Genomic DNA, 8,858 nt, shown 5'->3' with positions numbered 1-8,858 from the left:
TTGGTTAAAACTGTGGTTTAAACTGTGGTCTAATTATCTCTACTAATCTTACTTATTTCCTATAATCAATGACAAAATAAGAGTAGGCATAAATAAAATAACCTCATAGTTCCATAGTTTATATTTAACCAGCTGCTAGTTAAAACAAATTATATTACTCTAAAACGAATCGAAGATTACAAAGATTGCTTTAAAAATAATTTGAACATACTAGTATTTTACTATGTATATTTAATTAATCTGTCATCCTCTTACAGAAGAATTGAACTTATCAATGATTAGCATTACACATAGTATAAATAAGTCAACCCTAAGTATGTCTTTACATTTTTATCCAAATGCTGAATTTCTGACACAAAAGCTGAATGATTGTCCTTGGGTAAAACTTATGGCTAACCTTATTAAGATCAAAGTCATGTTTTTTTATTTAAAAGGGCTTCTAGTTTTTTGTTAAAAATTTTCTTTTTTCTTAGGATGTCTCTACTAATTTGTGATTCTATTGTAAACAAGATTTTGTTGAGTTGTACGGGATGGATAATGTTAAGCATCTCGACATGAGAGTTAAGCAGCAGTTTATTTAACATAGACTTTTTGTAGTACTGCTGTTTTATTTCATGTTTTAACCAAGACTGTTCTGCGATTAATTTTGCCTTTTTCGCTGCTAATGAATTGTTTTTTTTTCACAGAGATGTACTTAGGAGTGACGTTGTTTTGTACACATTTAGTGTTAAACTTAATGTTCTGTATGGTCTTCAAAACTTTTAATTTCAAGTTCTTATATTTGTAAACAACTTTTGCCTGGCTGGCTGACAACTTCATTTTATTATCTAGAAAGATATTTTAAAGATATTTTTACAATATAAGATATTTTTAATCTCCTTAAAAATATCACATTTATTCCCTATTTAAATAACATTAATTTAACGAGTACTTAGGTTTGCTGCAACAGGGAGGGTAAAAATGTGTTTTTTTTTTTGTAAAATGTTAATAGTTTAGAATGAAATGAATGCATTTTCCAAATTTGATCAAAATAAGTTCATAAACAAGCAAACTACAACAGTTTACTTATTCTCCATAAGAATAACATGGGAATTTTTAATTTACAGTTTTTTTGGAATTTTCTCCGTAACCATTAGGCGCATAACAACGCTTCAATATTATTATTTGTTTTTATATTATTTGTTATATTATTTGTTTTTATAAAATTATTTGTTTTTTAAGCTCTACAAAATGGTTTGGAAAAAATTTTAAATTTTAAGTTTTTTGGGGTTAAAAATGGGTAAACCCAATTTTACCCCATAAAACCCCCTATAAACACCTGTTCCCATAGTCCGATCATGCTGGTTCGCATACTCGTTAGAATAAACGTAGGTTTACACGTTTGTACAAAATTTCATCAAAATCGGATGAGTTTTGCTCGAGTTATCGCGCTAACAGACACATGAATATATATGAATTTGAACGGATGGTGTTTTTGGCCTCTAGGGACCTCAAAACGAAAAAGTAAATCGGTCCCGGGTCCAGGTCTTACCATGAGTACTACGGTAATAGCTTATTCCCTATATGGGAAATTCGCCAAAAAGAAAAATTATTCACTAAATTAAATTAAAATCCTTCAAATTGCTCATGGTAGGCCAGGCCTAGTTTCAGTTCTTTGGCAACACCTTTTCCCAACTTAATTCCGTCTTTATACACATAAATTGGTATTGGTTCGTCATAATCAATCCCATCAAAATATTTCCTGTGAAATGTTTTATTACAACGATCGCATTCCACCTTTTGTAGGGCTATTTTTTATTCTCTTTGTTACGTATTTGATCCTGAGGGCTTTTCGAAGGAATTTCAATGATTTTAACATAATATGATGGATCGGTTTTTGGTTTAGGTACCCTTTTTTATATGGTAAAAATAGTTATGTGAAGCTTTGTATCTTTAGACATATATATACGGTATATTACAAGTATATTGGCCTAAATATTTTTTTTATACAGCATATACTCGTGTAAACATATTACGATAACTTAGAGACTTCCATGACAGCAAATGCTGTTACTGGCAGTGTCACCTGTTACCAGTATAATGACTACAGTAATTGGCATGCCAACCACAATAATTAACAGTGCCAATCGGCATTAGTGTAGTTATTGGCAGTGCCAAGGAAGTGCCAATAACTAAATCACTACATATTTTAGACAAAGTTGTTGGCACCCTCATATTATAGTAAATTTTAAGTATATGGGTAAATAGGTGGTGGGAATGGACAAATCAGTTCTTCCTAATACTAATGAAATAATGAAATTAATTTTTAACGTTCAGTTTTAATAGGAAATAATAAACAGGTATTTAAGTGTTTGTTAGATTTTTAAGGGAATGTGAAGAATAAATAAAAATCGGCTATGCTTTTGAACACAATTTTTTTGTGCAGGCCTCTGAAATAACCAAACACACACTGAAGTACAGAGAGCTCATGTGGGCATCTCAGCAACTAACTCCCCTCTTCCACCGACTTTTGCATTTAGGTGTACGAGGCATTTATGTAGCTCTTACCCTAGCACCAAACTTACAAGCTTATTTTTAGCTTGGGTAAACCAGCTTTTAAGCTTAAAATAGGCTTGTTTTAAGCCTCGAAGTTTACACTTTTCAAACTAGTTATAAGCTTGGGTTTTAAGCCTAACCCAAGCTTAGGGTTACAAGCTTAAAGCTGACTAGCAATACCAAGTTAATAACAAGCTTGGGAAAACCTGCTTATAAGCTTAAACTAGGCTTGTTATAAGCTTGGATTCACACTTTATCAAATTGTTATAAGCTTGGTTTTTAAGCCTAACCCAAGCTTGGGTAAACCATAGCTTATAAGCTTACACTAGGCTTGTTTTAAGCTGCGACGTTTACACTTTTCAGCTTGTTATAAGCTTGGGTTTTAAGCCTAGCCCAATAAAAAAAAATACGCCTAGAAGAAATTGATTGTAATCAAACAATTAATATACCCACAAATTAAGAAATAACTTGAGAGAAAAAGAATTTGAAAACTGGAAAAGCCTAAAACAGAAGGGTAAAGGTGTTGAACTTTTCAATGATTATACTCCTGTAAATAAAAGTATTATTAATAAAGAAGGCTTGTCAGAATCTGAGTGTAAAGACAGTATAAAAATGATTGCAAATGTGATGCCAGTTTGTGTCCTCCACACGGCAGAAGTCAGGGTAATAACCGCTGCAGGCATGCCTGCGTGGTGAGATTTAAACCCTTGCACATGTTCTTGGCTTCTGTCAGTTTGGCGAACTTCTAAGAAACACAAGGCATCACAAAATAAGAAGTATTATATCAAATGCCTTCCGAAAAAGGTATAATACATGGGAAGTGCATGAAGAAGTACACTGTCTTTCTTCTAACAGAAGCACCAGAAAAGTAATATATATATTTTATTGATCAAAAGAGAAACAAACAAAGGGATAATTCTCGATCTAACAATTCGATTTTAAATTAACATAAATCAATCTAATGAAGTAAATGAGGAAAATAAAAAAATATGAATCTATACATTTGAACATTTCAAGCAAAATTTCAAAAACGGAGGCAATTGGATTGTTTATTGGTTCTAGAGAAACATAACCTATTAATTTGTTTGTGAAATTTAGGAAACAATATGGTTTAGACAGATCAATGATCCGATTTTGATGAAATTTTGTAGAAACGTGTAAACCTACATTTATTCAAACGAGTTCACGAACCAGCATGATCGGAAGAGCCACTGGGGCGGAGCCCGAAAGGATTTTTGAAATAAGAATATGCCTATATGTTAATCGGGAATGTGAGCTATCATCATGCCAAATTTCAGCCCAATCCGACCAGTATTTTTCGAGTTTACTTTTCCCATACACACATACAGCAATCACCTCTTTTTTATAATAGTATAGATTTTTTTTAATTATCTCCGTACCGGTAACCATTAGGCATACAACAACGCTTCAATATACAAAATTACTTTATAAATTTAAAATCCCCATGTTATTCTTATGGAGAATAAATAAACTGTTGTAGCACAGACAATGGAGTATTATATTGTCTGTGGTTGTAGTTTGTTTGTTTATAGATATATTTTAATCAAATTTTGCTATCAACATTTCAATAAAAACCACACCTCAATACCTTCCCTGTAGCAGCAAACCTAGGTACTCATTAAAATTAATTTATATAAATACAATTAGAGCTTTGTCTGTACATTGCTCAGAATCATAAATTGTTGGGTTATTTTTACGTTTTATACATTAAAGAAGCGGAAACAAGTCTCATCTCAATTTCTGTCTGTCTGTCTGTCCGTCTATCGTGGCCCAAGAGCCATTTTACGTGGCCTTCTCCTGAAAAACGAGAGTACTTATCAAGATCCAAATCGTTTTAATGCATTCACTGGATTGGCGAGCATGTCTTTAGCTATTTAAATATGGTCTCACTACTTTGTGAATAATGATACGGACGTTTAAAAACCCAATGTTGTGCAATTTTGTCAAGTTTATCACATCTCTGTCTATACTTATTTAATACGCAAGCAGGATTTTTGTGACGGAAGGTCAAAAATTCTTCCACTAACAAGAGCCCTGCCAAATTAATGTTAAAAGGATCACTACGAACAAAAATAGATTTGATCAAGAGAGATTTTAAAACAGAACAGAGGATATTATAGACAGTTTGAAAGCACATCAATATTTCAAAAACCAATCAGAGAATTTAAGGTTAATGATTCTGTCCATGTTCGTTCTTCTCATCCAGGGGGGAACAGTGGAGTTTGAGTAAGATTGTTGAATTGGATGGATTACTTCATTATTGGATTGTGATTGAAGGTCAGAGAAGGAGAAGACACATAGATCAAATAAGAAGCTGCTCGATATCACAAAGATGTGATGAATAAACTATACTATTATCTTCCACGCAAGAACAATCCGATCGAGAAAACTCCCCAATAAAAACATTTAGGGATGACTGTATCAATATGGAAGGATGGTTAAATGGAAGCCATGATGACAGTGAACCCGTACAGAAAGAAACCCCAGCAACGTTGCAAAAACAAACTGTTAGTTTTAATTAGTAAACGCCAAGAGTTGATACGCCAGTTCGTTTTAATCAGTTTCCCCAAACACCTACTGTCCCTTTCCCTCAACAGTGCTTGAAAACACCAAGAGTTGGACGCCAGTAAGGTCACAAACGTTTGTAAGGAGACCAAGGAGAAACCCAGTGAAGTTGAATTTATAAGGAAGGAAGACTGTCATTATGTTACTGTTTTAATTTACCCATATGATAATAGTTTATGTTGTTCAAAGGTTTATTGCGGACATTTTCCATCACGGATGTAAAAAAACAATACACAACGTTTCGGGACCTGGAATCTGATCCCGTCCTCAGGTGAAAAAACTTAACTAACACATTACAACTAATAATACACAAACGCCCAACCTAAGTTGGAATATACTACAACAGAGGGTAGCAGTAAAAAATATGCACTGTATGGCAGTCAAGTCATGATACAACATGCAAATAATAACATATCACAAAACACTATAATCTATAAAAGGTGAAACGTAAAAAGCTCACACAATGGAACACTAATAGCACCGTTCGCAGTGGATACTGCAATGAAACCTGCTTGGTGGAGTCATTATGTTGCCCAAACTAACGATTATAAATTCTAAAAAAACAAAACATCCTTATATACAATACGTGAAGGCGATTTCTACTAAAAACTACTCCTCCGTTAATAATGGACGGATTTTTCCAAACGAGGTGTCACAATTAAGTATTTGTTGTGTATACCCAGTAGACCCCCCCTTTCAACAATTCCTGCAATAAAAGTCCTCGGGCTTTGCCCCACAGGCCATCAAATAGATTTTGTTTGCTTAAACAGACGAATAATTTATATTAATTATTGCAGCTGTTTATAATACACACAAGAGAGTTCGTTTTCAGAGTGAGTTAATTTTTAGTTTCAATAACTGTAGAGGAGTGAGCATTTGTATTCAGAGTGCGTTAGTTTGCAGTTTCGATAACTAGAGTGGAGTGATTGATAATCTTTGAGTAGACTTTTTTTAAGTCATCCGAAATTATGGCTGTTATTAGTTTTGAAATAACGCCTATAATACTTAGCAATTGCTCGAATTCGAGCAACAGGTGCACTATTATTTATATTTCTTCTACTTGTTACTTAGTGGTGTTCTATGGATTTTCTATGTTTCCATGGTTTGAAAATCAACTCTTCCAATGATTACGGTACTCAAGAAACGCAGCAAAGTGTTAATTCAGTTTTCTTTTTAGTATATCAAATTGTCCAGGCTTTCTCGCTTTTTTCCACTGTAATAAATAGTAATAAACGGTATCAGCATTCTGACACATACTTTCTCCCATAAGTTTGTCAACAACCTTCATCATGTGTAAGGTGAGAGTAAATATACGGAAATGGGATTTGAAAAATTTTGTTCAGAATTTCAAGGACTAACATACTTAATTTCTATCAAAATTGTTCGAGCCAATTTTGGGAAAATCCGATTTTTCCGTTATTTTTTGGGGTTTTTATGGGAAAAATAACATAATTTACAGTAACTTTTGAACCGTAATTTTTACAGAAATGGGATTGGTACCATTTTGTTCAGAATATAAAGGACTATAACATACACAATTTTTATCAAAATCGTTCGTGCCATTTTTGGGAAAATCCTGTTTTTCCGTTATTTTATGGGGTTTTATGGGCAAATCCCCATTAAAAATAAAAAATTTCTAAAAAATGAAAAAAACTATCAAAATTGTAAGGACCATAACATACTATGTTAAATTAAAACCGGATTTTTGTCAAAAACCCTATTTTTTGTTATTTTATGGGGTTTTTATGGGAAAATAACATAACTTACCATAACTTTTGAACCGTAATTTTTACAGAAATGGGGTTTGTACCATTTTGTTCAGAATTTAAAGGGCTACAACATACTAAATTTTTATCAAAATCGTTCGGGCCATTTTTGAGAAGATCCGATTTTTCCGGTTTTTTATGGGTTTTTATGGGAAAATCCCCATTAAAAATCAATACCCCCGCCGCAGCAAACCTGCCGACTAAGCGAATTTCCATTTGTCTGAATTGATTTTCAGTTAAATATATTTTAATAACATTAGGTTTAACGAGTACCTAGGTTTGCTGCTACAAGGAAACTAATAAAGTGTGTTTTTGAGTAAAATATTGATAGCTTAGTACAAAATAAATAAATTTGCCAAGTTTGATCAAAATATATTCATAAACAAGCAAACTACAACATTTGACAATTTTGTCCATAAGAATAACATGGGAATTTTAAATTTACAATTTTTTTAATTTTCTCCGTTACTAATATTCGAACAAAAATACTTTTATATACTAAATTATTTGTTTTTTTAAGCTCTTTAAAAAGGTCTAAAGAGAAATTGGGAAATTTTGTGTTTTGAGGGTCAAAAGTGAGAAAAACCAATTTTTACCCCATAAAACCCCCCGTAAAGCCCCGTTCCCATGGTCCGATCGTGCTGGTTCGCGAACTCATTCAAGTTTATCCCGCTTTACACCTTTAAACCAAATTTCATCAAAATCGGAAAAAAATTACTCAAGTTATCGCGTTCACGGACGTATATATATATATATATATATATATATATATATATATGTCTATATATATGTATATACATATATAAAAATTTGAACGAATAGTGTTTTTGGCCTCTGGGGACATCAAAATGAAAAAGTAAATCGGTCCCGGGTCTAGGTCTTACCGTGCCACCTACGGTAATAGCTACTTCCCTATAGGGAAATTCGCTAAAATTTAAAAAAAAATGAAAAAACGCCTCGAGATACCATGGATGTAGTCTCTAGATCTGTACACATCCAGACACACAGACACACACACACACACACACAGACATCACTTCGAAAACCACTTTTTTGGGTCCAGGGGGACCCAAAACGAATATATCCACTCAAAACTCAAACTCGAAAATTTTGACGAAAACAATACTTTCTCCATATACTATGGTGGGAGAAAGTAAAAATTCAATTTCAACCAAAATCTCAAAATGTTTATAGCACACGTTTCCTTAAATTGTAACTAAAATATTAACAGCAATTAAATTATCCAGCTGATCATAATGTAAACAAATATGTTCTTCATAAGGATAACGTGGGAACTTTAAAGGCCACTGGGGCAGAGCCCAAGAGACTTTTTACAAAAATGTAAGGTCAGTTTGCAAATCTATACACCTAGACGAACATTTTGGTATATAATGTGTGGGGTTAAAACTAAAAAAAAACCTTATTGTTCACAAAGTTTCATGTAGCGTATTAATAATATAGAAGATAGATGGATAGATTAAATAATATTCATTTTATTTAAGAACAAAATGTTAATAGAGGTGAACTTGTTGAAACAAAAACATAGCAATAACAAAATAACTATCATCAATTCTTTGTTTGAAGTTCATTGTTGGTGATGGTGAGTTTATGTTGTGCAAAGGTTTATTGCGGACGTTTTCCATCATGAATGTAAAAAACAATACACAACGTTTCGGGCAACATAAGCGGCTATGAGAGTGAAACATTTGTACAAAACGCTAAAAAACAAGAACTGCTTTTGAAAAATGATAAGATATTTACAAGAAATAATGATTATATCGACTGTTATGTACATCCATGAGTACGTCCATATTATAAGTATTCTCATAATCTTTGAGTGGAGTAACTGTTATTAGTTTTAAAATAACGCCTGTAATACTTCGCAATTACTCGAATTCGAGCAACAGGTACACTTGTATATTTGAGTATAAGTAAATACATTTTAATAATGCATACCTAAATTATATCGGA

The sequence above is a fragment of the Macrosteles quadrilineatus genome, unplaced genomic scaffold, assembly GCF_028750875.1.
Source record: "Macrosteles quadrilineatus isolate MER2022 unplaced genomic scaffold, UCM_ALF_1.0 Scaffold_1__1_contigs__length_201487025, whole genome shotgun sequence".
Taxonomy (NCBI): domain Eukaryota; kingdom Metazoa; phylum Arthropoda; class Insecta; order Hemiptera; family Cicadellidae; genus Macrosteles; species Macrosteles quadrilineatus.
Note: the sequence above shows the minus strand (reverse complement) of the source record.